A 24,373-nucleotide genomic window follows, 5' to 3' on the forward strand; every position below is an offset into this window, starting at 1 on the left:
GACACAAATAGACTGTTCTCTAAGAAAGATATACAAATTGCCAGTAAGCACAGGAGAAAATGCTTGCTATCCTCGATCATTTGGGAAATGCAAATCAAAACCTCAGTAAGATACCACTTCACGCCCATTAGGTTAGCTGTAATGACAATGCCATACAATGACAAGTGTTGGGGAGGATAGGAGCAATCAAAACCAGCACCTACTGCAGGTGGGAATGAAAATGGTGCATTCATGTTTGGAAAACTGTGGCAGTTCAAAAAAGAAAAAAAAAAAACTCAGATTATTTTGAAGTATATATGGTGAAAACTAAGACCTCTCTGCAATCCATAAGCTCAGCTATTCAATTTCTACCCACACCAGCAACCTGAAGCCAGGTCTGGTAGAACCTTCCAGAGTTAAAATATATGCCTGTACATGACCTTTTCACTCTTGTTTTTAAAAATTGTACCTATTACATATAATTCTGGAGTGAATGTAAAGCTTGTTCCAGTTGTGGGATGTATCTCAGGAGTCTTCGTGAGAGGCTGCCAGAGCAGGAAGCTGATCTCATTCCAGCAACCCACCAGAATACAAGTGCTTGCAGGTCTGAGGATAAAATGTTACTTGCCAATACAGTGCAACAATAGGATAATCATCCAAATGATGTTAAAGAATTGGAGAGATTGACTACAAATATACTTTCTGGTATACAATTTGATCCTATAGAGAGCTGAAATTCAGAATGGCTATTAACTTTAACAACAGGAGGCTTTGTTGTATAGTTGTGGCTGAGTGGTTAAGGTGATGGACTAGAAATCCATTAAGGTCTCCCCATGCAGGTTCAAATCCTGCCAACTATGTATGTTTTGACACCCTGAAGGTGACTTTGAAATTCTACATAGCTGCCAGTCCAAAGAGAAATAGGAGTCCTACCTAAACGGTAAGCGATACATCCTCATTTATTGAACATCCCTGTTTTGGTCTTGGGATCAACTGGCCTCTCATGGAGTCTATCAATCGGTCCAGAAAAAAAAGAAATAATTACTGTAATACCTAGGAGGTTTGAGTGGAGTTCTGATGTTTTATTTTCTCCCAAGAAGAGTCCAAATTTCAGAGATATCTGGGTGTTTCGGGCAATCAAAATCTTGCTTGAAAGCAATTCTTTCAAAAAGAATAAAAGTTAGTGGGAGTGCTTGCTTCTCCACCAGATTGTTAGTTTTTTAGCAATTTCCTTTCTGGAATACCAACTGTATCCTCAATGTCTCCCAACAGACTCATATTTTCATCTATCTGTGTGAAGCTGATCTGGAATTCCGTGCTTGCCTAGCACAACTCCAGCCTTTTTATGAGGTAAGTAAAGAAATGTCAGAAATAAATGCTATCTGAACACAGCAAAATCATTTGTTTCCATGTAACTGGAAAACAAAGTCTAAAAGAAAGCTGTAATCAACTGACATAAAGTGTATTTTCATTGCCTATTAAGAATTTTAATATTTAAATTATTTTAAAAATAATAATCATGATATGAAGCTCAAATGATATTGGGATACATGCAGTGAAAAAAATGTCTTTTTCTATCTATATGCTCTAACTTCAGTTTCCCTCCATAGTGGAAAGAGTTTTTGTATAGCTTTCCAGAGTTATATGTGTATATAATATTCAGGCCACTCTGTATTTTTTAACATTTAATTTATTTATTTGAAAGAGAGAGACAGAGTATGACTGGGGGAAGGAGCAGAGGGAGAGAGAGAAGAGACTCTGCTGAGCAGGGAGCCAGAGGTTTGACTCCCCTGCATCTGAGGACGCTGGGATAGGACCTGAGCAGACACGTAAGGCAGACACTTAACCACTGAACCGCCCTTTTAAATGAATGGTACACACTCATAAACAGTATTCATCTTGGTTATTTCTTTCCCTTAAAAATATAAACTGACCCACAGAAATAAGCCCAACTGATTTTTGACAATAGTGCAGAAAAAAAATTCAAAGGAGGAAGAATTGTCTTTTCAACAAACAGTGCTGGAGCAATTGGACATCCATAGGCAAAAAATGAAACAAAACAAAAAACCTAAAACAAAGCCCAACAAAACAAAAATAAAAACAAAAACCCACATTGACCTAAACCTCATTCTGTATACACAAACTAAAATGAATCACAGAATGAAATGTAAAATTATAAAACTTTCAGAAAATAACAGTTGATCTTCAGTATCTAGGGTCAGGCAGATTCCTTTGACTTGATACCAAAAGCTCAATCCTTAAAAGGAAAGAGATAAATTGGATCCCTTCAAAATTAAGAACTTTTATTCTGCAAATGACACCATGAAGCAGTTGGAAAAAAACAAGCTACAAATTGGGGGGGAGGGGATTTGTAAACCGCATATGTGACAAAAGTTAGTATCTAGAACATGTACACAGAATTCTCAAAACTGAACAGATTAAAAAAGAAAGCTAACACTTCAGTTAGAAAATGAAGACATGAAGAGACACTTTGACATTTCACCCATGATGATACACAGATGGCAAATAAACATGTGAGAAAATGTTCAACAACATTAGCCATTAGGGAAATAGAAATTAAAATCACAACAAAATATCACCCTTCACCTATCAGAATGGCTAAAACAAAAGTAATGACAACATCCAGTTCTGGTGAGGATGTGAGGAAACTCAACTGCTGCCGGGGGGGAAGGTAAAATGGTACAGTGAGTTAGGAAGATGGTTTAGCAGTTATTTACAAAACTGAACAGGAAATTATCAGATAATCCAATAATAAACAGAAACTCATGTCCCCACAAAAATCTATATGTAATTTTTTCTAGCATCTTTACCCCCAAACAGCCCAAACTGGAAACAATCTCTATCACCAGGTGAATGACTAAGCAACCTATGATATATCTATACTGTGGAACACAACTCAGCAGTACAAAGGAATGGACTATAGGTACATGTGGCAACTTGGATGACTTTCTGGAGGAATTACATGGAAAAGAAGTCAGTCTCCAAATGTTATATTTTGTGTGATTCCACTTCTACAACATTCTGAAAATGACTAAATTAGACAAATGAACAATCAGTTTCTGATGTCCTGGTGTTAAGGAGGGAGTGCTAGGAGATGGTGGGTATGGTTATTAAAAGGCAACAGGAGGGTTGCTTGCTGTGAGAGGTGGACACATGAATCTGCACATGGAATAAAACCACACAGAACTAAATGCCCACCACCACACTCAAAAATGAGTACAGAGGCAGAAATCAGAATAAGACTGGAGGACTGTATCAATGTCAATATCCTGCTTGTGATATTCCAACATGCAGAGATGTTACCATTGGGGGAAACTAGGGTCAAGTGTTCTCTATCATTTCTTACAACTGCATGTGAGTCTGCAGTTCATTCAAGTGTACATATATTTACATGTATATGTAATTCACATCAGTACATAGTAACATGCCTCATTCATATTATCAGCTGCAGCATATTCCATTATGTTCCACGGTTTATTTTAAAAATCGAGAACTATTGGTCATTTCGAGTTTTGAAATCTTTTTATTACATATAATCTCACGGCAAATGTCTGTTTCTGCCATCATTTCTCACTTGTGGAGTATTTATTTTTTTATTCAATTTGTCTCCCCACTTCCATCAGAGTTTGTCCTAGTCTGGAGTGTATAGCTCACTGATGGCCATCAGAGGCTGACAAAGTAGGAAGCTGGAAATTAAATCAAATTAAGGAGTCTTGCCAATTCTAGGACACAGTACAATATGCTAATTTTTCATAACACCATGATGGTCATCAATTATGTCAAAGAGTAAGAAATTTTGGCTTCAAATATACATTTTAATGTGTTATTTTACCTCATTGGGAGAGAGACAAAGTTCAAGGCAATTGCTTCGTTCCAATAAGTTATCTTGCTGGATCTAAGTCTACTGTTGTTTTATTTTTTAAATCTAACTCTACTTCTTATTTAATTACAGGAATTTCTATCTCCTGTGTTATATATAAAATAAGCCTATATAAGATATAGGCTTCCCCTAAAGCCTGATTTTCCCTGGATCGAGTTATGACTCCAAGTTTTTGTACCTGAAAAGATGAAAACCAAGACAGGAGATCATTGAGTAGAAGATGCACTCACCTCATTGCCAAAAGTGATAGCAGGATAGGGGGACAAATCTAAAGATGAAGAACGCTGCAGGAAGCAGAGAGCAAAGTTCAGAGAGCTCAAGATCAGGGAGAATTGGAGGACTTTAACTCATATTGCCAGTCCTGAGGGAGAAAGGGTGGACTTTTGAGATATAAATGTGTAGGTTGCAGCTCTTCTAGTGCGTTCCAGCTATAGAATCACAGGCAGGAGAAAAGCACACTCCTAAATTAGAACTCTCAACAGAAAGCCCCCCATCCCCACCCCAAACTGGGCTGTCAATTAAGCTAAGAACCCATGCAGGAGTTTGACTGAGCTGTATAGCATTGACTGGCAATGGCAAAGTCCCTGGTGGAATTCCCACGTTTTGAAGGTCTTGGCTTGAAACTTGCTGTTTCCTAGGGCAGCATGGGGGGTCAAAGTGACAGATGCAGAGGCCACAGGTCCTCTCCTGGACGGAGGCCACCTGCCTGCAAGAGAACGTGGAAGCGCTCCCACCCCTCACTCCCCTGCTGCATTCTGAACAGGAGGTCGGCAGCTTCTGTGGCAGGCAGCAGGGAGGAGGATAGAAACACGAGAATCCACCGGGGGAAGGTGAGTGTCCTGGGGAATTCAGAGGGGAATAGAATAGGGAGGAAGGAAGAAGCCAGTCAGCACCCCCAGAAGTTTGAAGGTGCAATGAGCGGCGCCTGTGTCAGGGGAAACGTGCCCCAAGTTTGGGTAAAATGACCTCGGAGAAGAGCCTGTTTCTGCTCCGGGAACTTCATTTCCAGTTTCTGCAAGCGCCTGGAGCCTTGGCAACCTGCCGAGTGGCGAGGGCCTCTTACCTCAGTTCCTAAGTGTCTCGGGGTCCTAGGGATAGGACGAGGTAGGAAATCACGAACCCGCCAGACAAGCAGAGCTCTGGAAGCGGGGAGCGGGAGTGAGCGCCTCCAGGCCTGGGTGCGGGGAAACGGCAGTGAGTCTGCAGCCTGCAGAGGGGGACTTGGAAATAGGGGGTTCATTTTGGCATAACGAACAATCCAGAGCCTCAAAGCGTCTGAAGCCTCGCGGACAGCCCGGGAGGGGTCACTGAAGGTAAAACAGAGGCGCCCACGGATAAATGGGGGTGCGTGTTTAAGCAGGAAACAGGGATTGGCTGGAGGACCAAGAAGGGATCGCAAGGGAAGGGCTTTGGTTGAGAAAGAAGGCGACTCGTGAGTGGGTTCAAAAGGCTTTGCCCGACCCTTAGTCTGGAGAGTTGACATCCCAGCCATAGTCGTCCCTAACCCAAAGGGGATGCTTAGCAACCTCGTAGGGAAAGGATCGGAGATCTGTGAAGACTGCGAGCTGGAGGCACTGTGACCAAAGCTGGAGGTGGTGGTTGAAAGGAAGGAAGAATAGAGAGAGGACGGGGAAATAGCCTCATGAAGCAAGGTGGAAGGTGAGGGAAGAAGCTGAGAACCAAACCTTAAAACTAGAGCCCTCTCCTTGTGTGGAAGCAGAGTGGCGCAGCGGGAGCGTGCTGGGCCCATAACCCAGAGGTCGATGGATCGAAACCATCCTCTGCTAGGGCTTTGTTATTGGTGCCCGTGGTGTCGGACCTCAGAGCCGTTCAAGGCTTCTCATCCACTCGCGGCACGATTGCCTCAGTCAACCTCGCTGCTCCCTGTTCAAAGCGCACAGAATAATGGAAAACGCTCCCGCTCATTATTTATTTATCTTGCATCTCCACTGCCAGCTCTCTGGCTCCGGCTTGACTTGGGCTCCAGCTTACGCTGGATGAATCCGAGAAACCTTCCGTGACCCGGCGACGCGCTGCACCTGCTCCCCGGCCAAGTGCTTCCAGTCCTCGGACAGTATGAGGTCACGACCTCCTGCGCAAAGGAAGCACCGGGGACCCAGCTGGAGAAACGGGAAGGGAATCGGAGGCGCAGGTGTCGGTGGGGCGAGGCCAGAGGAGCGCTGCGGGGGGGATGGGGGGGTAGGAGGGTCGGAGGGGGAGACGGCGACTAACAGGCGACAGGACCGGACCCGCGGAGCGGGCGGACGGAGGGGAGGCAGGACACAGTGCGGATTCACGGAGGTGAGCCTCGCCCCCTGGGACCTCCTACAGAAGGAGCTTCCATCTGTTTCTCTGCTTTCGGATAAGAGGCCAAAAGGGAACTGGTGGCTGGGGCCAGGACTTCCCGACCTGCAACCATAGGCCCAAAAGGCATCGAGCGGACTCCTGATCCTTATGTCCCCATGCGGGGCAACTCTCGGTCCTCACAGGACAACCTGTTCCCTCCGCAGACGTCTGCCCCCTTTCGGCCGGTGCTTCTCTCCCGGCTCCGCTGCTGAACCAACCCCCTTCCTGAGATCGCTCATTCCAGGAACAACGCCCCCGAATCAGACCCGCCCTGCTTAACCCAGCCCGGCTCGCGTCTCCTCTGTCCCCGCAATTTGGCTTATCTGTCGTCCATGATGCTGAGACAAACGATCTGTTCAGCAAGGAAGGCTCTGCTCCCCAAGCCCTGGGATGGGATTAGGAATTACCAAGACTCGGGGAAGAGCCATGTTATTTTTGTACATCCTGGACCACTCTGTCCACAGAGGGGCAGACGCTCAATCTGAAGGTCTAGGGTACAAATGCCTGTTTTCTCCTTTTAGTTTCTGACTCACCAGAGAGTGTCTATCCCCTAGAGGATGGCTGCCCATTGGACAATTTCTGGGGACCCAGTAAATAAGGAGTAAGAAAGAGTACAACTTGGATATCCTTCTATGGTTTTACATCCTTTACTGCTTTGGGGCTTAAGTGATTTTCATTCCATACTCCCTGGAGGGAATGTCAATAAATTAACCCATCTTCCATTGCTCGGGAAGAGCAACAGTGCAAACACTGCTGCCAACATTTCCTTCGGGAAAGGGTGCTCTGGTTGCAGCAAACACGAAAGCATCACAAAGCCTGGGCTCTTCTTCGCGGAAAAGAAAACACTTGGAGGAGTGCGGTCGAGTTACTCGTGAAAAAAGTTAGTAGAGAAACAACGTTGGTGTCTGGCTGTCTGGGGGCAGCAGGCCGAGTCTTTCATTGGCCCTATAAAGAAAGGGCCAGGGTAGGGTCCTTCCCGAGAGGCCAGAGCAGCGCCTGGCGCCTGGCACCGGCGGGGAGACAAGAGGCTGCCTCCCCGAAGTGGGGAGAGCCGTAGTCGGCAGGATTCGAACCTGCGCGGGGAGACCCCAATGGATTTCTAGTCCATCGCCTTAACCACTCGGCCACGACTACGCGGGAGCCCGGGGCCTCATTAGCATAAATAGCCGCCGCGCTGCCGGTCTCCTCAAGGGCCACGTTTCCCACCACAAAGGTAAGTGTCCTCGCCCTTCATGTTTCTTCCTGTTTGACATCGTTCAGACCGAGAGCAGCTGTGATGGCGAGTTGGCAAAGTCACACTTCCTCCGTGGCCCTGTGAAGGACCCCTCACTCCGAGGGCCGGATAGAGGGAGACGCAGCAGACCTGGGGGAGCCCAGCTTCCTGCTGGGGCAGCTTCTGCTGGGGACCCGTGTGACACCCGACACTCCGGCCCGGGCTCGAGCATTCGCTGCAGAATCGAGAGGCTAGCGATGATTTGAAAACCTCGAAATGACCATCGATTTTTAAAATAAGTTTTGGGTTGGATGGGGCTGGGTGGGGAAATGGGGTGATGGGCATTGAGGAGGGCACCTGATGTGATGAGCACTGGGTGTGATGTGCAACAGATGAATCCCTGAACTCTACCTCTGAAACTAGTAAGACACTATATGTTAACCAAGTTGAATTTAAATAAAAGCTTTACATTAAAAAAAGAAAAAAGTTTTGAGTTCTCCACATAGTGGAAGATCTTGTCTTGTAGAAAACTCGCAACCATTTAATTTAAAAGATTGTCCCACATATTTCAAAACTCCCTTTTTCTGCATCCATAACTATGGAACAGACCTCAAGTAAAACAGTTCCCCACACCAAAAATATGAAAATTTATATTACAAATGTGAAAAACATAAAACTGTGCTCTTAGTGTTCTTTCCAAATTAATTTTTGAAAATCCAGTTAAATATCAGAAAGCAAGAAGGGGTGTAAAAGTCCTCACTAATGTTGCCAATTTGCTAACTGACATTGATTATTTGAGAAACAAGTTCAAAGTAAATGCTTTCACTGTGGTGTGCACTGAATAAGACAAACATTAACCTAAGAACCATTTGAAGCAAATGTCAAGTCTTGGGTAACATCAAAAAATAATATCAACAAATAATAAAATGTACTGTTCTGCTGTTCACTTATAAGACTTGATTACTTCACACTGTAGTAAGCAAACAAATTTGAGTCATTAAATTTGATGATTAAATTAAGTCATTAAACCCCACAACCCAGAACCAGCACTAGAAACATTTTGAAGTATTCCTCCCTTCCTCTCAGTATTCCACAGGCAAAAAGTGTGCCTAGTGGAAGTCATGTTTCATGCATAATATTTTGTCAGTGAATATTGTATCATAAACATCTTCCTAGAACAATTACAGAATCTTCCCAAATCTCGTTTTAGTGGCTTTTTAATGATCTATTACACAGATGTAGCAAAAATACTGAAACATTCAGAATTTTGATTGCATTATTTAAACTACCACAATAGGAAATGGAAAGATTTTTGTGTGGTACATGATTTTCTTTGTTAAAAATATCTCCCTGGGAGAGTGCTTCTCAAAAGTCACTGGGCATCAGAACCTCTTGGAGGACTTCCTGTTATAACAAATTGCTGGACCGCCCTGCCCCCACTCTCCCCGTTCTGATTCTGTAGGTCTGAACTGGACCTGAGAATATGCACTTCTCAAGAGACCCCAGGTGGTGCACACGCTGCTGATCCGGGAACTATACTTTGGTAACACTTCTCAAGGACAATACAGTTCAAAATAAATGTACCGTGTTAAATATTATAAACCCTTTGTGAGCCTAAATGGAGGTATACAGTAAGTGCCATGGTAGTAAGACCAAATAAAACGGACTAGAACACAGAGAGGGGAACATTATTCTTCTTCCTAAAAGGAAACAGATGTGAGCGAGCTTTAACTCTCAGAGGAGCATATCAGCCAGGATCATGGAGGTTACATTCCTTTTGTATCTGAGATTCTGTCTAAATCTACTTGTTTATGCCCTGGCAATGCACTTCCATTGCTAGAATTCAGAGAGGAGTCCGCGGTTTTAGAGGTTCCGATATTTCCATAACTCGGGTTCTGGTTCGAGCATCCCCCTCATTCTCCAACTCCGGTAAACCTTGGGTCTCTGACCCAAGAATGGACCCTATTAATTTGGCTAGATGATTCCAACATTTGAGTGTTTTTTTTTTTCTTTTTCTTTTTAAATTTAAATTCAATTTGACCACATATAGTATAACACCCAGTGCTCATCTCATCAAGCACTTGCGTGTTTTGCTTGCCTGTCTGCGCTGCTCTGTGCTGGGCGAGGCGGAGCGCCGGGCCTGGGATGGGAGCGCGCGGAATCTGGGCATCCTTTTCCCGGGACTCCTGGGGTCCACCCCGCATCCCCGCAGGGACGCGCCGAGCTACCTCTTCCAGAGGCCCGCAGACCTCCTCGCCAGCTTCGGTCCGTCCACTCTGGACCGGTCCCCGCTTCCCTCTCCACCCCAGTGTGGCTTTATTCTTTTGCAAGGACCGGTAAGTTGATGCCACTGAAGAAGTACTGATTGAAACTCTAGCTCGGTAGGTCAACTCGACGACCCCCACCTCGCGTCCCCTCCTTTCCGTTCCTAGTCCTGCGGGCGTCTGCGCTCTGGGAGCGGTTCAGCGCTAACTTCCAGCGCGGTTCCCCTTCTACGTGACCGTGGTGTCGGCGGACTGCCGGCGCCCAGGGTGGCTGACAGTCGAGCCTTCGGTCCAGGAGCCTTGAATGGCACCGCAGCATCTCCGGCTGCTGCTCGCTTCGCTCCGGACGCGCTCCTCATTCTCCACGGAGAGGCCTGATTTAAGCAACTGCTGCCGGACCTACCACTCCTGACACTCCATGCATCCATCAGGGGTTCTCCCCAGTTCTTTGGGGGAGCAGCGAGCAGGTACTCGTGGCCGAGTGGTTAAGGCGATGGACTTGAAATCCAGTGGAGTTTCCTCGAGCAGGTTCGAATCCTGCTGGCTACAGTTTTACCAAGAACCAACCCAAGTTCCCACAATCCAGATTGTTCCCCAAAGTGAATCCTCCACCTGCGGATCCGGAGAGGCGAAGCCTTTCCCTGTGCTCAAAACTGGCGCAAGCTATGCAGGGCAGGGCAGTGCAGTGCATCTGACCTTATTAGATGGATGCCTCAGATCGCAGACTCTAGGAACACGCTGGGCTGGTACTCCCCTTGACCACTCTCTAGTCCAGGGATGTTAGGATTCATAAAAAGTAGTCACATTAACAGATAGTTTTATTGAACACATTGTGCCAAGACCATATGAGTTAAGCAGGAATCCCATAATTTATTTCCATTTAACAGATGAGGAAATGCCTCAATGCTGTGCAATGTCACGGTAACCACCGAGGGCTTCCAGAGAGGTTTATGAACCAAGGTTTTCACAAGTTCCTTAGGAGACGCTCCTGAAATTGTCAAGTTGTTAGCAGATTCAGGGTTAGATTTGTTAATACCCCAAAATAATAGATAGCAAGTCCTATTTTTCAAGCCCTTACTATATACCACCATCTCAAAGACTTGACATGTCTTATTATTTGTAGATCTTTACAACATATTTATTTTTCAGACCACCAGGTCCACAGAGATCTAACCATACATGATTGAGTTTAAGAACCAGGAAGCATGAGGAATGAGCTTAAAGGTTGATTGGTTTTGGCTCCACACCTTCCCCATTGGCCCATGGCCGTCCTGCTTCTGCCTTTGCTGGGCATTCCTGCCATCTCCCACCTCCATCGCTAAGTGGGCTCACTATTCTGGATTCATCCTCCAGTGATAAGGCCACAAAAGTGGTACGAAGTAAGATTCTGGATTTAGCCTGACATAGAATATTGCTGCCCGTTGAGTGTTTAGTGCTTGTGCTACCTTTCATGCAGGGAGTATCACTCATCCCTACATGGGGGTTTGCCTATTTTTGCACAGGCATTGGGGGGGGGGGGCAGTGTTTCTTAACAGTTTATAGTTTCCTACATAGTAGACCTTTGCAGCCCCAGAACACCAGAGCTTGACACTAGAAAAGACTTTTTCAGCCGACAAGATTTGGATGTAGAGTCTAAGGCTGATTTGAGAGGAAGGTAAGAGCTATTTCAGCCCCAGAAATGGGGAAACATTGGAATTAAGCACATCTGCTGGAAGGGAGTGAGATTTTGAAAACTCTACAAAGCATCAAACCACATATTTCTTAGAAAGAACTAATGTTTCAATTATGCTGCATAGAGACCCCAGAACAGATTATTTGTCCCCACTCCCTACCTCCTATAGCACTTTCAGGGGATAAAAGTATTTCCGTAGGCTTCACAAGTGATTGGAAGAAACAAATTAATAGGTGAGTTCTTGTTTAGAAGAACAAAAGATGGAGCAAACTTATGGGTGAGGGAGAAGAGATGGCAAGGAGGGGCCAGTGGGAAAAAAGGTGATTACAAACAGAGGGGGGAAAAAAACACATGAATTTCCTTGTAAAATTATGTGACTTTGAAGATAAAGAAATAATTATTTAGGGAACCACTAAAAAATCACCCTGTTACCACAGGGAAGAATCATACTGGAAAGAGCATTCTCTAGAAAAATATTCAATGGTATGAAGAAGTAAGATGAACACCTAAAGGATACTTTGGGAAATGTAATGTAAGTTAAAGATTTTACATTTAGCTAAAATGTATTTTGTATAAGAAGGTGTATTTACAGCAGAAACTTTAGGCTACTTAAAAGGAGTATATCCATACATAACTATATAGATGCATCTAAAAAATAGTGAAAAATTCAGGAGCAGAATGAAATACACAGCAAAATATCATATGGAAAATTAAATACACTAAAAATACTGACATTTGCTTTGCAGAAACAAACTCTAGTAAAAATGTAAACATTAGGTAATTTTTTATGTTAGATGCTTTTAAAAAAAGATCTTACTTATTTGAGAGAGAGAGAGAGCATGAGCAGTGGGGAGGAGCAGAGGGAGCAGAGGGAGAAGCAGACTCCTTGCTAATCAGGGAACCAAGCAAGGGGCCTGGATCCCAGGAGCCTGAGATCATGACCCCAGCAAAAGACAAATGCTTAACCAACCCCAACTGAGCCACCCAGGCACCCTATGTTAGGTACTTTTAAAGGTAATTTTATGGGAGAGATTAGAGGGAGATGATTATTGAGGTTAAGAAAAGTCAATCAACTAAGATATGGTCTTTATAGATACTGATTTACATCTGCAATTGTCTAAAAATCTGGCAGTGTTTAAAATCACTGTAATCTTTGAGACATAATTAAACAATCTATATCATTTGACCTCTTTTAAAAGGATAAAAGTTAGAATGACAGAATGTGTGCAATAAAGATTATTCTTATATTTTGTCACTTATGACTCCATAAAGTTCCCCCACCCTCAACTTAGTGGTCCTAATCTTTGTTTTCTTAGATCCCAGGGTCCTGAGATCAGGCTCCCTGCTCAGTGGGGAATCTGCTTCTCCGTCTGCCCTGCCTGTGCTCTCTATCAGATAAATAAATAAATAATAAATAAATAAATAAATAAATAATCTTTTAAAAACGAAAGAAAGAAAGAAAGAAAAGGAAAGAAAGAAAGGAAAAGAGTGAGCACTTGTTATACATAGCGGTCCTGGACTGAATGTCTTATATTCATTGTATGATTTAATGTTCAAAACCTGGGTGAAGATACGGTTAGTTCCTATAATAACGGGGGTGGGGGGCAGGCTTGGGAATGTCCTATCTTTGATCTGCAATTCTGCTCAATTTTAGCCATCTGGTATTTTTCTCCACCTACTCTATTTAATTATCAGGTATTAATTATTGCCTCGACGCAAACAAACTTGAATGTGTCCATTTCTGACACTTTCCTGGAAGGAACCTTTCAAGAGGAGCTGGTTTTCGAGTAAACCGAGCAGGTGCGCTTGAAGGGAAAGGCGGAACACACCTACACGCCGAGGTGGGCGAGGAGCGGGGGGAGACGCAGCATCTCACCGTCTAGACCCGCGGTCCGAGCCGCCTTGCTCTTGAGGCAGATGCCCAGGGAGGGCCGCAGAACCATACCCGAGACGTTCTTTACAGCTGCTCCGTAGAGACTTTTTCTTCCATCCTGCGCGGTGGTTACGGTCCAGGTTTCTGGGCGCGGAATCTGTGTTGGTGGGATTCCGGGGTGCAGGCTGCTTTCCCAGCGCGTCCCCCGGACCGCAGAACGGCTTCTTGTCCACGGGAAGCAGTCTGTGCCCCGCAGTGCAGCTCAGTGACTACCTACCCGCGAACCGGTCCTGCGAGGTCAACAATCTGGTCTCCCAGCCGCTGCACTCGCCGTCGCCATCGGAGGAAGGCGGCCACAGCCAAGTACCCTGAGGACTGGGGCGAAGAGGGTGGCAAAGGCCGTCCGCCTCCCCTTCCAGTGGTCTCAGTGATTAAAAAAAACAAACACAAGGACGTTGCAAAACATCAACTCCATGCAAAACACCAACCCCGTGCAAAACCTTTATAGGGTCAGGACCTTGTACCAGAACCTCGATTCTGCTCACCCACACAACTGTGTGTCAGCTCCTGCACGGGAAGAAGGTGTTACTAACTCTCAAGAGCAAGTGCAAAAAACACTGCCACAGAAAATAGTTTTAAAGGGAATGTAGAACTAGAGCTTGCAAAATACCAAGCTGAAGACTCTCCTCCTTTAGTGAATAAGCTATTTCAGGCTTGGGGATAGCCGATGTCCCCTGGAGAATCACTTCTCCATCTAGAGATGTAGCTATCAATCTATCTATCTACATCTGAAAAGTACAAATAAGGAATTAGGAAAAGAAGAAATTAGAACCAAAACAAATCAAAGGATTTAAACAGAAATATATTTTATAAAGTTCTTATTGTAGAAAAAAAAGTCATTAGATTAGCACCTTCTTCAAAATCATTTAAGTAGTTTCATTGAATTCCTGGGGAAGGTCAGGTGCTGTGCAAGATGCTAGAGAGGTTAAGGTAAACAAGACAGAGGCACAATCCCTGTCCTCTAGGTCAACATCTAGATCAACCAGGAAGGAAGAAGCTACATAAACACCAGCATAAAACAAAGCTCCTGGGCTGTGAACAGGACAGATCAACTAGGGCTCCCAGCCAGTCAGCTCCAGAGCTTCCAAATGGGCTTCTGCCTTTAACATATTGGTGAGCACTGTTGTCATGGGGGAAAGAGACGTGGAGTCCATCTAGAGAAGCTCTCGTACTAGTCAAAAAAGAATTTGTCGGGGGTGTCTTGGTGGTTCAGTGGTTGAGCGTCTGCCTTTGGCTCTGGCTTGGTCCCTGGGTCCTGGGGTCCGCATCCCACACTGGGCTCCCCACAAGGAGCCTGCTTCTCCCTCTCTGTGTGTCTGTCATGAACAAGTTAAGTCTTTTTTTTTTTTTTAAAAAGAATTTGTTGGACCTCATGGCCATCAAGAGGCATATTATGCATTTCTCAAAGCAAGAAAATAAAGACAATTTCTTCTGTCTCTTTTTAATGGCTTCTGAAGTTATTGGGGAATACTTCTAAAACCTTTATTGGTGTAGCACCCCATGGCATAAGGAATGGAAGCATACACACCCTCTCACACAAAGATGAACCTAGACACAAACACATCACCTGCACAAACCACTCCAGGGAATTCACAAAATTATTAAAGACTCTGCCCCAGGCTAAGAATTCCCTGCATTTAGGTTTTTCCTTCATATCATGTAGCCTAATTGTAACCATTAAATGAAATTATTCAAGTAAGATCAGATAAAGCTGCCACCGAAACATCCTCCTTAAGGTTCAGACTGCATGACTTACTAATCTCTACATGTACATTAAGAGGCAAAAGGGAACCAATGCCTAAAGCTGAGATTCTGATCAAACCAGTTCTGGTTGTCTGTTTCTTACTAGAGTTAGACAAATCTGGGTCAGGCCCTGGGGGTAGAACCAGGCTCATTTTTTAAGCAGAGGAAGATCTGAATCTCTACTGCAACTTTTCTTCAACCTTTATCTTGAGTTTCCCATGAGAACAATTATATTCGAATTACAGTTTCCTCAGTTCTTTTGAGGGAGGAAACATGTAGAAGTATTTCTAAATAACAATACTTCTCTTAGGTCTCAATAGATAATGCTAAAGCTTCTGTAAATTAAACATTTTTTCTAGGCTTTTCTTGTTGCAGTTGTTCAGTTGGAGGTAACACCCTGTAGCTCCAAATCATAGTTCTTACATAAACCATACTTTATCCGGAATGTCTTGCTTCTGAAAGATTAAGAAATGGAGAAAAAATTCCAGGCAGTGATGGAAGTGAAAAGAGACACAGATATAACCACAATCATAGAGGGATCATTTTACACAATATACCTCTCTAAAAACCTAATAGAAAACATAAATGGAGGGACACCTGTGTGGCTCAGCAGTTGAGTGTCTGCCTCCAGCTCAGAGTGTGATCCCGGAGTTCTGGGATCAAGCCCCACATTGGGCTCCCTGCAGCAAGCCTGTTTCTCCCTCTGCCTATGTCTCTGCCTCTCTCTGTGTGTCTCTCATGAGTAAATAAATAAAATCTTTAAAAAAAAGAAAAAGAAAAAGAAAACATAAATGGAAAGATAACCATAAAACAAAATAATGCAACCCGTATACATATAGAGAGAATAGTGCATGTATCGACTTCAGGATTCAAACCTTTTCTAAACACAGATGAAATTATCTCAAATTTGACATTTTACCAGGCCACAAAGCAAGGCTCTGAAAACAACAGGGCTGGATACATGCAATTATTTCATAGCAACACAATTATGCCAGAAGTCGAAACATGAAAATGAAAAATTATCTTTGTTTACAAAATAATAAATATGCTTCTAAGTAATTTATGGTTCAAAGGATAGGTCACAATTTAAATTAAGAATTATTTTGAAATAAATAATAAAAATAATACATATCACTACTACTCATGTACTGTGCAGCTAGAAGTGTACTTAGAGGGATAGTCTTACATACACATACACAAAATAAATGCCTAAGAATAATGATCTAAGCATTCATTATATGAAATTAGGAATTAACCACATTTTGTTTAACCATCCATCCACTGATGGACACTTGAGTTGTTTCTACCTTTTGGCTATTGTGAATAATGCTGCTATCAAAGTGAGTGTACAAATATCTGTTTAGATTATGTCTTTAATTCTTTTGGGATATACACAGAAATGGAATTGTTGGGTCATATGGCAATTCTATTTTTTCTTTTGGCAATTCTATTTTTAATTTCTTCCAGCCTTATTGGGATATAATTGACATCTAACACTGCTTAAGTTTAAAATATACAATGTAATAATTTGATATATGTATATATTACAAAATGATTACTGCAATAACGTTAGCCACCACATCCATCACCTCACATATTTTCAATAAACATAAGTTTGCATTTCTCTGGAAATGAAGGGTGCAGTTGGTGAATCATAGAGTAGTTTCATGTTTGATTTTGTAAGAAACTGCCAAGCTATTTTCCAGAGTGGCCATGCCATTTTACATCCTCACCCATATAAAACCTGTATTCAATTTCTATAACATTCTCAGAAAGGCCAAACTATAGGGACAGAAAATGTATGTGGCCATCAGTTATTGCATAGGATTGGGAAGTGTCTTCCAATGGTAACAGAAGGAAAGTTTATGAACTGACACAGCTGTTCTGTATCCCGATTATGGCAGTTGGTTACATGAAAATATGCATATGCTTTCAAAACGCCAATTTTATTCTATGATAAATTTCTAAATTAAAATAAAAATAGTTTTCATTTAATGGCATAAATAACCTCTACAATTTATCTGAGGGATACTTTCACCAAATTGTCTCATTTCAAAATAGCTTACTTAGAGCAGGGTTAGGGGAAGAAAAAACTCAGAGACATCCTAAGATTTTGCAAAATGTGGGCACAGGTGTCTTGGTGCAAACTTTTTGAGAAAGTGATTGTACTCACTCTGATTCCTGTGCAGCACAGCGGCAGTGGGGTTTTACCAGGCAGAAGAACAGGAGACATTTAGACAAGAAGCATACCCAGCCCCACACTGAGGAAGGTCAAGTTGGGAACAAAGGCGGCCTCTCCTCCAGGAACAGGAAGGACAAAAAGCTCAAACGTAGCTGGCAGGATTCGAACCTGCGCGGGGAGACCCCAATGGATTTCTAGTCCATCGCCTTAACCACTCGGCCACAGCTACAGCTGCGTGATGGTGTCTTAAAAGCACAGAAGAAATTTGGTAGATCTACAGGTAAGATTACTGTGTGGACAAGATTCCTGGTGTTTAGTGAATCGGGCAAAAATCCGCAGGTTAATGAAGGCTTGGGGAGGGGGGTCAAACGCTCCGCGCACCCCCTGACATTTAGGAGCATGGAGACGAGAGTGCTCCCTACAAGCATCTTTGTTTTCAACAAGTTGAGGTAGATTTATAAACTACCGCCGCCTCCCATGCGGGTGACCTGGGAGCTAGCTGGGTGCTGGGGATTCGGAAACTGGGACCAAGTTTACTCTGCCCCCAGGGGGAGTAGGGTAACCACAGGTTACGGCCTGCCCGGGAGCAACCCTTCTGCTAGAACTCCCAGGCCAGCGTCCTCGCTGCAGGTTTCACGGAAGGAAATACTGTCGCTGATTTGTCTCCACCGTGCAGGGAGAGAGACCCGATGCTGCAAACCATCTGGGTCTCCTCACTCGGTGTCCCCAAGCTCCGTCCGAGGCCAGTACCCAACCTATTCATCTCGCTGGGTTCAAGAAAGTACTTGGCAAATACCAACTCACGTTCACTTTCTGCACGGATTAAAAGAAACCTATAGGTATAGAAGTTTCATTCCCTGTGAGATGCTAGCTGCTCCCTAAAACAATGGATTACCTGATTTGGCTTTGTTTGGCTTTGGCCAATGCAAGGGCCCATTTTCTTTAAATGTAACCAACAAACACAATGCATTCATTTTCTGTTCTCCTTTTTACATTTGTAACTTCCTGCTTCCTTCAGCAGAATTTTCAGAGGCTCTACAGGATTGATGTAGAACAAAATGGTTAAGTGTACATGCCAGATAGATGGGTCCCCATTTCCTGACCGGCTAAGTGTCAACGGGCAAGAGGTGAAAGCTGATGGGTATGATGCTCCTGAGAAAGCTGAGATAATTGCTTGGATTTAACACATTAAATTTAGCCAGAAGTAACAAAAGTGTTCTTTAAATAGAATTCTATTCAATTCGGGTAACACTGGGAATGGGTTGGGGGCTAGATCTAATTAAAGATCAAATATTTTCCTTGTATTTATATTCAGAAAAGATAAACCTCACTTATAAACAGAAGGAATGTGGTCATGGAAAGTAAGCAGGCCTCACTGACACTCTTTGGAAAATTTCCCACTATTTGCTTTAAAAGAGTGTATGACATATTCTAAATAATTATTTTTCTGCCTCTCTCCATTGGAATATTTTTGGGGCACACCTTTGTCTTGAGCTTTCCCGAAACATTTTTTTTAAGTTGTAACTTTTTGTTATTAACACGATAATCCCCAAAGAGTTCTTCATCAGAGTATGAATGTAAAATAATTCTTAAGGTCTAACTAAGGGACACCTGGGTGGCTCAGCGGTTGAGCGTCTGCCTTCAGCTTAGGGCATGATCCTGGTTCTGGGATGGAGTCCTGCATGGGGCTCCCTGCATGCAGCCTGCTTCTCCCTCTGTCTGCGTCTCTGTCTCTCTCTCTGAGTCTTTCATGAGTAAATAAATAAAAATCTTTTTTTAAAAAAGGTCTAATTAAATGTCAGCCGGTTAGTGGCATACAGAAGCCTCCATGAATTCTGCAAACCTCCAACTAGCATCAATTAGTCAAGAAACAAACTCAAGGCCCATGTCATTGTGAAGGACATTGAAAAAGAGAGTCCATATAACAGGGACTATTAAGGAACATTCAACACCAAAGTCCTTGAATCTACGTGAAGAGAATTCATCTTTTTTGTGCCAAGTAGATATTTCTCCCTCTTGATTGGAAGAATCTTGGGTAATGAGGACTGTCTCATACTGGGATGGAGAGGGTTGGAGAAAACAAAGAACCCACAATCCTACCTTCCAGAAACTAGCAGTAGCAGTAGTTGGATATATCTTCTTTTTCCCTCATCCCCCAGGATTTTTTTTTTTTTTTTTGAGTAACAGAAGTGGGAAGTTTATTAAAGCAAAAAGTAAACTCTTGGGATATGAGAGTGGGTGAGCTTAAGAGAGAGACAGAGAGACAGAGAGTTGGGTCCCCTCCCCCCAGTATTTTGAGTGCAAAGAAAAAAATAGGAGTAGTTGAGGTCATTCAAAACATAAATTGTGCTAATATCTTCCAGACAAAAACTACCAGGAATACATAAGCAGCTGAACAAGATGGGTTATTACTCCTGTAGCAATCAAGAGCACACACCACGGGGACCCCTGGGTGAATCTCAGTAAGAGGGTGTTAGAAGGATTTTTTCTTGTGTTAGGTGATTTGGGGGATTCTAAGAAGCGGGGCTGTTCTGCAGTGGATACTGTCTGGAAGCAGGGAGATACTGTGATTGGGTAGCTTAATAAGTCCTATCCTGAAAGAAGGAAGAACAGAGCAATGCTAAAACTATGATTGGTAAAGAAGCTGTCGTCACTCATACTGGACAAAATGAGGAGAATTGGGGTCATTTTTGTGGCCTAACAGTATTTTTGTCTGTTTTTGTGTGTGCTTCATGTTTATACTTGTGTTCAGAAATGATGGCAGTGTGATCTTATTTTCATCTTGATCCATCATGATCACTGAATGGTCTTGTCTGACATCTGCATTCTGTGAAATTGTTCATGTTCAACAAAAGAACATCAAGTCCCAGCTGATAACACCAGGTCAGCTCCCACCTGGCAGGGGCTACTTTTATCTTTCTCAATTTTGTACTTTACTAATTTAATTGAATATTATATCATCAATGCTTTTTTTCCCCAGGAACTTTCCAAATGTCATTTTAGTGGCTTTCTAATGTTCCATTGTTCAGATTAGTTAAATATTCCCCCTTGTTGGACATCTATGTTATTGTGGTCCATTTTTTTAAATACCATAATTGGTTTTGTACATGAAATGTTTTTCTATAGTTAGGATTAATTCCAAAGCACAGTGTTTTGCAAAATGAACTATCAATTCAAGTGTTTTCAAGCTTCAAATGAGCTGAAATATCTGTTTGTTAGGTTGTGGCAGGAGCAAAGAACCTCTTGTGAGAATATAAAGAAGAAAGTATTCCTGTCACCACAGAGGAAGACAGAAGCCAGTGACACTTAACTACAAATGAGTTTTTCAGATAAGGGCTTGAGAAAATATGTCCCTTGTAATCTGAACACGTGTCAGCTCTCCTCGTGTACGTCCCTGCACGGGCACTTCTGTTCCCAACACTGTGATCCAAAATCTAAGTTACAGTTAAAAGGAAGCAGGCTCAACATCCTTCCCCAGGAACCACAGGATCTCTAAGCCCAGAATCAACCCACTTGATAACAGGGCTCCACTGTGCCTGATACTTACGTGTTTCTACCTGTCCTTTTAGCTTTGCACAGGACAGAACGTCACTGGGTTGGGGACTTTGGAAAGCTCTTCTCTGGCATGGTGACCTTGAGGCAGTGGGCCAGAGACCAAGCAACCTGGTTTAACCTTCTAGGGAGTCCCAGCTACTATTCAGCTGTGAAAGCACCATAGGTAGTGCCCTTCACGTTGGTTGCTTTCCCATCCTTCAGAAATTATGCACACATATATAAACATATGCTGCCATAAGGGAAAGAAACAGAAGGACCACAGTCCCATTGTATTTCTAGCAGTGCTTGCATCTGGCATACTTCTATGGGCTATAAAGGGAGAATTGTTGACCTCTACCTCTGCTTGTTGAACATGGGCTCATAAATCTTCAATAAAGCCTTCTTCTTGAACCATATCATGTGGTTTGGTGGGTTTTCTTCTCCTCAACTTGTACAACAATTTGGCAATGACACATCCTTTCACTGTGATCAGCTAATGTGATGATTAACCTTCTTAGAATATCACCCAGTACACACTCCCCATTTAATATATTATCACATGTTTAGCAAGTCAGGCAATGGAATGAGGTGATGGTTTCACAGCCTCTAACCCCTATTTATTCCTGCATAGATTTCTCAGTAAATTACCATGTCTTACTGTAGCTGAAATGCCACTTTTGTCTAACACGAAATTTACACATATGTGGATGATTTCTGGATTCTCTATGCCATTGCATGTTTTCTTTGTTTATCCCTGCATCAACAATGGATGCACTTAATTGGATGAGTTTTCTAATAAGTCTTGGTAACCGGTATGGTTAACACCACTATCTTTTTCTTCTTCAAAATTTTCCTGACTAGCACAATCACAGACTCACCTTCACTGCTTACTTTCCCTCAAGGATCACAGTCCTGCACTGTCTCCTAAAGTCTGTTTTCTAGTCTGTTTTCTAGTGGTTATTTCATACATTTTTTTCTGGCTTCCTCATTTCCAGAGGACAACTCCCCTAGCTGTTAATCCTTCAGGGATGGAAATATAATTTTCACTTAAAAAATAATGTGCCAGAGAGAACACCAATTATTTTCAACATTTTATAGTACTTTTGTTTGATTTTTAGATTATCTGATCTATACATGGGTCTGTTTAAGGACTGTCTTAATCAAATCATTGATTTCTTTTTTTTTATTTCTTTTTATCTACATATTCTACTCTCTATATCATTTTTCCTCATAGGGAGCCATTCTAAACTATTGTTTACATTTTTAGTACCTTCGAATATCACAAGTTTTCTTATAGGATATGCAATAATATTTTGTGCATATCCTTTTTGTATTACAAAAATTATACTTTATATACACATCATTCTACTTCTGACTTTTTCCATAACCATCATTATTTTATTTATATATCACTTGAATGCTGAGCTGTTGCTTCCAAGTCTAGCTTGGAAGGATCAGGAACTGAAAGTGCAATGAGCCTGAGGATTAAAAGAAGAGACAGACACAAAGTAGTGTGGGGATCAGGGAACCAATGCAAAGCCTTGAAGGTCCCGAGCTCATAAAGGCTGCTGTTTTTATTAGGTGCATTGCTTAACCCTACATGTTCCAGAGAGACATCTCTACATTAGATAAGTTGGGTAATACAAAGAGGCAGGCTGAAAATAACTTCTAACAAATATCCTTCCCATATAGAGTGCACAAAGAAGTTTCAAGTGTGATGAACAGTCCACACTGGTGTTCCAGTTGGTTGTAACCTGCGTTCAGACTTACTGTTCTTCTATACGTAGAAACTTCTTTTTGTCACGTCATGGGATGAATTTCTTGGGATCATATATTAACAGCCTCTTTTCATGATCTATTTATGATTCAGCAGGCCTGTTTCCCACACTGAGCAATAGCTCCTCGGGTGCATCTACCATAATTTATCTTTTTAAATGATTCCAAGAAGGTGCCCTCTTAGTTCCTGACTCTACAAGTAACTCCATCCAAACATCCTCATACACACCCCTTCAGGGACTTGGGCAAAATCTTCCTTGGATATATCCCAATAGACATAGAAGTTAGAGACCATGTTACATATATCTTGATTGGGTTGATTGGCACCAGATTGCTATCCAGGAGGCATGCATTTTCCACAAAACTGAGTAGCCACAAAAACCTATCTGTGGCATTAATAAGCTTAGCAACCTAAGAGTTGTAAAGTGATGCCACATTGAGCTCTAATCTCTCATATAATCAATGACTCTGAGCACTTCCTGGTTTTTAAGGTTATTAAGTTTTTCCTATAAACTGTTAACCTCAAATGCCTGCTCCATATTTGTATCTGCTACTTTTAATGGAAGGTTTACAGGCCATTCTCATGTATTGATACCTTACCAGTCTCGAATAATTTTCTCATGATTTAACAATATCATTTTTTATTTTCAGACCTGATATGAAGATCAAAGGCTATTTTGCTAATGCTAAACTATTGACATCAAGATTAGACATCTTCAAAGATCAGCACAAGCACACGACATGTGACAGAAACAAGAGCCAAAGGCACTGCCTAGATGTCCAGCTGGAAATTCGTCTTTCTGTCTTCATGTCTCTCTATGTGCATCCTCACCACCTTTATTGCCTTTTATATGCAAGAACATCGCCCTTTATAAGTCAGTACAGAAGTCCCATCCAGAAGGTCTCCAGCAACTGAGGTTGAGAGTGCTGTCTTCACCCCCCTGGTGGCCCCAGACCAGTAAGCCCTTCTCTTGCCAAATGGGGAGAGTCCTTTCAGGGCACATGCATAACAGAGTGGGGGGAATAACGCAGAGGATGGGGGAAAAAATCTTTCCTCAGACTGCTTTCAGTCCAGTTTCCCTGCTCTCACTGGAATGAAATCCAATTTTGACCGGTTTAGTTTAATATGTGTAGATGAGCTCTATTCCATAAACCACCATGGAGCAAATATGGCCACTTTTTTGGTTTCACCAAGCGGTTAGATTCACAAATGAAGGCATGGGATTTCTCTGTAGGACATCAGGCCTTGACTCTTTAGATGACAGCAGGAGAAGAAAGAATCAGAAAGCCAGATATCAGGGAGAATTGGGGATTAAATCATCCTTGGAAACCTGGGGTGGGGGACAAGTGGATTCTGTCACTCTCTAAGTTGAAGTGTCCCTCTCAGCCCTACAGTATGTACACAGAGCTGTTACTGGACCCCAGGATTTCCAGCTTAGAACTTTAAAGCAGGGGCACCTGGGTGACTCAGTGGTTGAGCATCTGCCTTTGGCTCAAGTCATGATCCCAGGGTCTTAGATCAGGCTCCTTGCAAGGAGCCTGCTTCTCTCTCTGCCTGTGTCCCTCCCTCTCTCTCTGTATCTCTCATGAACAAATAAATAAAATCTTAAAAAAAGAAAGAACTTTAAAGCAACTGCAAATGGGTCAGTGGATAGATAGGTGTGCTGGTGCAGTGAGAATGCAAAAACAAGCAGGCATGGAAATGGAAATGTGCCTGCTCACCTCTGGGGTCCAAAGACAAACAGTCACAGAGGGGACAGCCACAAGAAATCTGGTCTATCACACTGAGAAAGAAAATGGCTTGAGGCTTTTGCTCACTTTTTGGCAGTT

At 42.8% G+C, this 24,373-nt stretch overlaps 5 non-coding genes across 5 annotated transcripts; 3 read left to right on the plus strand and 2 right to left on the minus strand.

The window, feature by feature from the left end:
- Window positions 1-757: 757 nt before the first annotated feature.
- TRNAS-AGA lies at window positions 758-839 on the plus strand. The gene has a single exon. It is a non-coding gene; the product is annotated as a tRNA-Ser (tRNA).
- A 4,756-nt stretch (window positions 840-5,595) lies between these two features.
- TRNAM-CAU lies at window positions 5,596-5,667 on the plus strand. The gene has a single exon. It is a non-coding gene; the product is annotated as a tRNA-Met (tRNA).
- A 1,611-nt stretch (window positions 5,668-7,278) lies between these two features.
- On the minus strand, window positions 7,279-7,360 carry TRNAS-AGA. The gene has a single exon. It is a non-coding gene; the product is annotated as a tRNA-Ser (tRNA).
- A 2,810-nt stretch (window positions 7,361-10,170) lies between these two features.
- TRNAS-UGA lies at window positions 10,171-10,252 on the plus strand. Its single transcript has one exon. It is a non-coding gene; the product is annotated as a tRNA-Ser (tRNA).
- A 7,128-nt stretch (window positions 10,253-17,380) lies between these two features.
- TRNAS-AGA lies at window positions 17,381-17,462 on the minus strand. Its single transcript has one exon. It is a non-coding gene; the product is annotated as a tRNA-Ser (tRNA).
- Between the last annotated feature and the right edge of the window lie 6,911 nt (window positions 17,463-24,373).

This window comes from Canis lupus, chromosome 35, assembly GCF_011100685.1.
Source record: "Canis lupus familiaris isolate Mischka breed German Shepherd chromosome 35, alternate assembly UU_Cfam_GSD_1.0, whole genome shotgun sequence".
In the NCBI taxonomy this organism is placed as follows: Eukaryota; Metazoa; Chordata; class Mammalia; order Carnivora; family Canidae; genus Canis; species Canis lupus.